Below are 8,065 nucleotides of genomic sequence, written 5' to 3' on the forward strand. Positions count from 1 at the left end.
CAGGGATATTTTAGTTCCAAATATATTAATGGAATAACACACCATCACCGGTGTTGTGAATTTAGTTTTACGCCTCCTTTAGCGATATTCCAGCAATTTCCTCTCGGGGGGGGGGGGGGGGGGACCAGAAATGGGCTTCACACCTTTGTACCCATATGGGAAATTGAACCCGGGTGTTCGGCATGAAGAGCGAGCGCTTTAACTTCTAGCATACCCAGCAGCCACAGTAATGGTGTTAAAGGAAGGCTAAATTCACCCCCAAAGTCTGCTAGCGTCATTGATGAAGGGCCAAGCTATTAGTAACAACAATTTTTAAATGTTGTAAAACTTAGCGTCATTGACGCATAACTCAAAAACCATTCAATATTTTTAGACCAAAACTGATAGATACAGTAGTCTCAACCTACGGTTGTGCCTTTTGCTATTTACAGAGTTTTGGCATTTTTATTTTTGTTGTTTTTCCATGGAACGTTTTGGTCTTAGTCCAGTGGTAGGGTGGGTTTGTTTCCGGATCATAACTCAAAAACCGTCAAATATTTTTTCTGCAAAACTTGGTAGATATTATCAGTCAGAACCTAAAGTGGTGCCTTTTGCTATTTACCGTTTTTTGTGATTTCTTATTTTCTCTGTTTCCCATGGAAACGTTTGGACTTTGTCTCAAAGGTAGAGGTGTGTTTCGTTTCGTTTCTTAATATCTTTCAGCAGACCTTGGTAGATATGTGTGGCAGACCCCAAAGTGGTGCCTTTTGCTATTTGCAGGTGTTTGCGATTTATCATTTTCTGGGTTTCCATGGAAACAATTCGGACTACCTCTCAAAATGGAGGAAAGGACCTCGTTTTCCGGGGCCCAACTCGAAAACTATTTAATATCTTTCAGCAAAACTTGGCAGATATTTAAGGCAGACCACAAAGTGGTGCCTTTTGATATTTACAAAGTTTTGGCATTTGTATATTTTCCGGTTTCCATGGAACATTTCAGACTTAGTCTCAAAATGGAGGGATGGGCTTCATTTCCAGAGCACAACTCGAAAACCATTTGATATCTTTCAACAAATCTCGGTAGATATATGAGACAGATCTTGAAGTGGTGCCTTTTGCTGTTTACAGATATATGGCATTTATTTTTTTCATGATTTCCGTGGAAATAATTCAGACTTAGTCTAAAAAAACATCAAGTAACTGTCAGATGATTTGTCCTTTCAAATATTTGGGGGCCGGGTGGATATGTCATCTTCTGATGACTCTTGTTGTTTCAAACAAATACAACTGGGCTTTTTACCAACCTTCTTAACAATATGGAAAAACATTTAGTTCTTTAATGTGGGACACATTCTGTTTCAAATGACACACATTTTAATCAAAATGTCGACATGGAAATCCATTTGTTGACACTTGCTGAAACGTGTCAGACCTAGACTAATGTTTAGATAATCATAATTTTGATGGCAACCCACAAACCTATTATAAATTGAAAAGGAGCCCCGAGGAGACCAGGAATTCTGAACCAGGGGAAATCTAGACTTGATTCATTTGGGACTTGCATTGCAGGGAGGCTAGGATGTATGGAAAATAATGTGGTTCAGGGACTGTGAGAGTGTCAGACCATAGGCCTGGTCACATTCAGCAGTAGGTTGCTATCCGCTTTTATGTGAGTCAGGATGCTGTTGGTAGACTGTGGCAGAGATTTCAAGGATTCAAACTAGTCAGCAGACTTAGATGATATTCACATGATTGACGCTGCGTTATTCCTTAACGTAGCAGATCTTCCAACAAAACACTTCAATGTTAACAATGTAAGGATATCCAGGAGCACCGGTCGTCGACGTTTAAAAGCAGCCGGACTCTGCTGTAGGCGACATGCATTTCGTCCACCACTAACACCACGTCACAGGCAAGCGCGTTTGAGATGGAGCAGACATCATGGCCAGTGGTCTCGTGTGCTCTTCACGGATGAAAGCAGATTCAGTTTGTTCGTCCATGGTGGTCGGCAGAGGACACACAGACCAGGCATTGACTGTTTCTCCTCCCCACCTCCCACCCATGATAAGAAACCCATGTAACCACTTTTTAGTATACACACAATACAAGTTGTTCACTGGCCAGGAGGCGAACATGGGTTGATGTACCCTCGATGTTTGTTTATGTTCTCTATGTTAACTTTGAATTGGTTGAAGCAAGGGCGCAATACTTTTTGTAGCCATTGCTAGAATTTGCTAAGAAAACCAAATTGAGAGTTATGTCCCTTATATCGGTAATTTCTGTATATCATACGTGTTTCACTGTAACTCGAGATACAGAATTACTACAGCAAAGAACCAAATGAGCTCGGCATTCTCAACGGCGGGGTACATAGGAAATGTTACTAACTTTTAAGTGGGGTACATTGAAAATAACAGAAAAGCGCTCAGCCAATCAAAAAGCGACAGTCTTAGTTCTATCATTTCTAAGAAACGACAGTCACCCCATCACTGCACTCTGCAGGACAGTGGTTCCAGGAGGTATTTTTCGCTGGCACTGACATTTCTGACAACGCCGATCGGTCCTTACCCAACCGGGTGTATCGATATCTGAGAGTTATAGTCCGTTTGGCTCAAAAGCTGACCGATGAACTGCAGTCTGGCTCGAAAACTAATAAACATAACATACTCAGTGAAACGCTGATTAAATCAGAGCATCATACCAACTCTGTGAGGTTTTTGCAGGATATTTTCCTTAAAATAACAAAGTCGTTTAACAAACTATCATTAAAATATTGACACAGTTCACTATTTGTTACAAGGGAGGAGTGCGTGCGTGCGTGTGTTGTGGACTACTTTTTGTCTTCTCCTGCCATACGTCATTGTACTTTTCAGCATACGAAGAATGCAAGACAAACAGTAGTCCAACACAGAAAAGTAGTCCACAACTATTTTTACTGTAGTCTTATTTGTGGAAATGTGAAATTTGATTTGAGATGATGATCTGGATTGTGAGGGTGTTCGTTATGTGCCCAGATACTTTAAAACCCAAGAAAATCTGCATCATTCTGTGTGTACCCCAAGAAGATCTGCATCATTCTGTGTATACCCCAAGAAGATCTGCATCATTCTGTGTACCCCAAGAGGATCTGCATCATTCTGTGTACCCCAAGAAGATCTGCATCATTCTGTGTATACCCCAAGAAGATCTGCATCATTCTGTGTATACCCCAAGAAGATCTGCATCATTATGTGTATACCCCAAGAAGATCTGCATCATTCTGTGTATACCCCAAGAAGATCTGCATCATTCTGTGTATACCCCAAGAAGATCTGCATCATTCTGTGTATACCCCAAGAAGATCTGCATCATTCTGTGTATACCCCAAGAAGATCTGCATCATTCTGTGTATACCCCAAGAAAATCTGCATCATTCTGTGTACCCCAAGAAGATCTGCATCATTCTGAGTACCCCAAGAAAATCTGCATCATTCTGTGTATACCCCAAGAAAATCTGCATCATTCTGTGTGTACCCCAAGAAGATCTGCATCATTCTGTGTATACCCCAAGAAGATCTGCATCATTCTGTGTATACCCCAAGAAGATCTGCATCATTCTGTGTATACCCCAAGAAAATCTGCATCATTCTGTGTATACCCCAAGAAGATCTGCATCATTCTGTGTACCCCAAGAGGATCTGCATCATTCTGAGTACCCCAAGAAGATCTGCATCATTCTGTGTACCCCAAGAAAATCTGCATCATTCTGTGTATACCCCAAGAAGATCTGCATCATTCTGTGTATACCCCAAGAAGATCTGCATCATTCTGTGTGTACCCCAAGACAATCTGCATCATTCTGTGTATACCCCAAGAAAATCTGCATCATTCTGTGTATACCCCAAGAAGATCTGCATCATTCTGTGTGTACCCCAAGAAAATCTGCATCATTCTGTGTATACCCCAAGAAAATCTGCATCATTCTGTGTATACCCCAAGAAGATCTGCATCATTCTGTGTATACCCCAAGAAGATCTGCATCATTCTGTGTATACCCCAAGAAAATCTGCATCATTCTGTGTATACCCCAAGAAGATCTGCATCATTCTGTGTACCCCAAGAGGATCTGCATCATTCTGAGTACCCCAAGAAAATCTGCATCATTCTGTGTATACCCCAAGAAAATCTGCATCATTCTGTGTATACCCCAAGAAGATCTGCATCATTCTGTGTATACCCCAAGAAGATCTGCATCATTCTGTGTATACCCCAAGAAGATCTGCATCATTCTGTGTACCCCAAGAGGATCTGCATCATTCTGAGTACCCCAAGAAAATCTGCATCATTCTGTGTATACCCCAAGAAGATCTGCATCATTCTGTGTACCCCAAGAGGATCTGCATCATTCTGTGTATACCCCAAGAAGATCTGCATCATTCTGTGTATACCCCAAGAAGATCTGCATCATTCTGTGTATACCCCAAGAAGATCTGCATCATTCTGTGTACCCCAAGAGGATCTGCATCATTCTGAGTACCCCAAGAAAATCTGCATCATTCTGTGTATACCCCAAGAAGATCTGCATCATTCTGTGTACCCCAAGAGGATCTGCATCATTCTGAGTACCCCAAGAAGATCTGCATCATTCTGTGTACCCCAAGAGGATCTGCATCATTCTGAGTACCCCAAGAAGATCTGCATCATTCTGTGTATACCCCAAGAAGATCTGCATCATTCTGTGTACCCCAAGAGGATCTGCATCATTCTGAGTACCCCAAGAAGATCTGCATCATTCTGTGTACCCCAAGAGGATCTGCATCATTCTGAGTACCCCAAGAAGATCTGCATCATTCTGTGTGTACCCCAAGAAGATCTGCATCATTCTGTGTGTACCCCAAGAAGATCTGCATCATTCTGTGTGTACCCTAAGAAGATGATCGTGTAGGGTTGGAGTGAAATTGCTGCAGAAAATTTCTAGCACTCATGAACTAAGTATACTTTGGCGTCCCGAGCAAACGTATTACCTACGAAGTTATCCCACCGCACCTGGAACCTAGTTCTGTCAATGTGGATTTTTCAATGTTTATTCAATAAACAAACGATTGTGGATTTCGTAAGAACGATTTCCGTGATGTGTAGTGAACATGGCCGGGGTACAATTCGAAACGTGCCCGTTTATTGATGAAAATTCCAGTGAAAACAATTAAACAATTGGTGAAAAATGTTCTGATATTGTGTTAACCTCAGTGTGACACTATCAACATGCGGTGTCAATCACGTCAGGTACGGCTCCGTGCAATTGGCACGTTGAAAGAAGTATGTTTTACAGTCAGCAATTAGCAGATTAAAATCAGGATATCGAGGGACAAATAAGGCTTATATGACAGATCATAAAGCTACGATTTTATGTAACTTCTTGTTTATAGCATAGAGCGACGTTTCGGTGTAGATGTATCTGTAAAGTCGTATGCTTTGTTATTGACTGACCAACTTCTAGAATCCAGTCTAGCTGCTGATGACAGGTGTCGATCTGGACAACCAAGGGCAAGAACTGCGTTGACACAGGCAGTGAGCGAACTAGATCTGCAGTCTGTCCAGTAAATCCCCCCAGTGCCTGGCTAATGAATTTTCATGCGATCATTTAGTAATAATTCACTCTCTCCGACTAGACACGTTAAACATGTTAGCAGCTCGATGATGAAACGCTTGTCATGCCGACAATATTTTAGCCTCATCTTTTTCGTAATATCTTTTTCTTAGTTTCTATATTCAGATTTCGGGCTAATGACAAATATTTGTGTCTTAGTATCTTTCAGGGATAGCTGGTCCGATGGGTTACAAAATTTGGAAACTATTTCGTTCACAGGATAGTTTCATCCCCACGACCGTGTACGAAACCGTGACCAAAGTGCCGCTCCCATTTCAATAACTTCACTGAGATACAGCTGTTAGAGCGAGTGGTCTGACATTATTTTCGCCTATGGGCCACTGTTCGATTCCAGTTGCCAAATTCTCTTCGTGAAATGGGTTCGTTTGTTGTTCAACGCTACACTCAGCAAAATTCTAGCTATACGGCAGCGGATTATAAATTATTGAGTCTGGACCAGAAATCCAGTGATCAGGAACATTAGCATCAATCTACACAATCGGATACGAATACATGTGTCAATACATCGGATCCAGTTAGTGGCTTCTTACTAAAAGCATGGGTTACTGAACATCAATTCTAATCGGGATCTTCCTGCCCTAAATGAATTTGAAATCTTGGACAGGAGCTCATCATACCGGCTTATTGCACCTTGTGAAAAAAATATAGAATCTACTTTTACATGCTGTGCCAGGAAACATTCATAATTTGGATAATGGAAGCAAGTGTCAATAAAGCAATGCTAACTCCGGTAAACCGAACTCCTTTATGATGAACTGACAGACAGAACCAACTCTCATTTTGACCAGGTTACTAGCTGTATATCCGTCAAAATGTGTAAAACCAACAACGATTATAACAATTAATATTAGTGATCCCTTCGAGTTCGTTATGTAATTACTAATTACTATAGTTTACAGTTACGAGTTTGTTTTGTAAATTGCATAATGCAGCACTAATTATGCCTCTCTTTGATAACGACTTCCGTAGAAGAACCGCCAAAATATTGTCAAGTACAGTTTTGCCTGTAACGGGCCTCTAAGGGAAAACAAGCACTAGTCCAATACTGGCTCTATACTGGCGTACGAGTGAATGTCAATAAGTTTTGAGCCTTGAGCATTTTTCATACCCAGGTGTCACAGCCTATGGTACGACATTGGACTTTGGGCTGTAGCTGATGTGATATATCACGGCAGTGAAAATGAATAAAATTGAGTATAGAGCAGTAATTAAGTTTTAGTTCTTGAAAGAAACTCGTCGAAGAACATTGAAGAAAGGCTTTCAGCAGTTTATGGGAAGTCTTCCCCTTCATCTGCTACCATCAAACGATGGGTCAGTGAATTTAAGCATGGTAGAGAGAGTCTTGAAGATGACCCCCGTCCAGGTCGCCCAACAACAAGCACTAGTCAGGAAAACATTGACAGAGTGCATAGACTTGTGCTGGAAAATCGTGGAATCACAATCCACGAGTTAGAGGAGATCACAGGCATTTCACACGGATCCATCGAGACAATTCTTCATGAACATCTCGTCATGTCTAAGGTGTGCGCAAGATGGGTGTCAAGACTACTTACAGATGAAATGAAGCAAACGAGGATCACCATAAGCAACTCCATGCTAACCAGATACAACAAGAATCCAGAAGATTTTCACTTTAGGCTAGTAACCTGTGATGAAATCTGGATCCACCACTATGATCCTGAGAGCACACAAGAATCCATGAAATGGAAACATGTAACTTCTCCCAGGACCAAAAAGTTCAAAGCCTCCATATCAGTGCAGAAGGTAATGGCGACAGTCTTCTGTGATAGCAAAGGCGTCATCCACATAGATCACTTACCAAAAGGAAGAACAATGAATGAGGAATATTACGCTAACTTGTTGAGGCAAGTGCGACAGTCAATCAAGGAGAAGCGCAGGGGCAAGATCAGATGTGGTATTCTTCAACATCAAGACAATGCTCCAGTTCACACCTCTCATGTTGCAGCTGCTGCTGTCCAGGAATGCGGATACGAAATCTTGCCGCATCCCCCCTACTCTCCAGACCTGGCACCAAGTGATTACCATCTGTTCCCAAATCTCAAGAAACACTTGCGTGGTCGTAGATTTCAGGATGATAATGAGTTTATTGCTGCTACTGAGGCTTGGTTTGAGGACCAAAATGGCACCTTCTACAGGGATGGCATCAGCGACTGGCAGAATAGATGCAACAAGTGTCTTCACTCACAAGGGGACTATGTTGAAAAATAAATGTGGTTCATACCAATATTTTCTATGCAAGGCTCAAAACTTATTGACATCCCCTCGTATATTATGCCAGAAACATCGGTACAGGCCAGAACGGTGTCAGTACTGGCCCAGTTATGTGACGTTGGTTGTGTCCTCAACAAACAAAAACAAACAAAAAACTCAGTTGCCAAGGAACAGCCACAAAGCACATCATAACATCATCTATATCCA

This window comes from Haliotis asinina, chromosome 6 (genome assembly GCF_037392515.1).
Source record: "Haliotis asinina isolate JCU_RB_2024 chromosome 6, JCU_Hal_asi_v2, whole genome shotgun sequence".
Lineage (NCBI taxonomy): Eukaryota > Metazoa > Mollusca > Gastropoda > Lepetellida > Haliotidae > Haliotis > Haliotis asinina.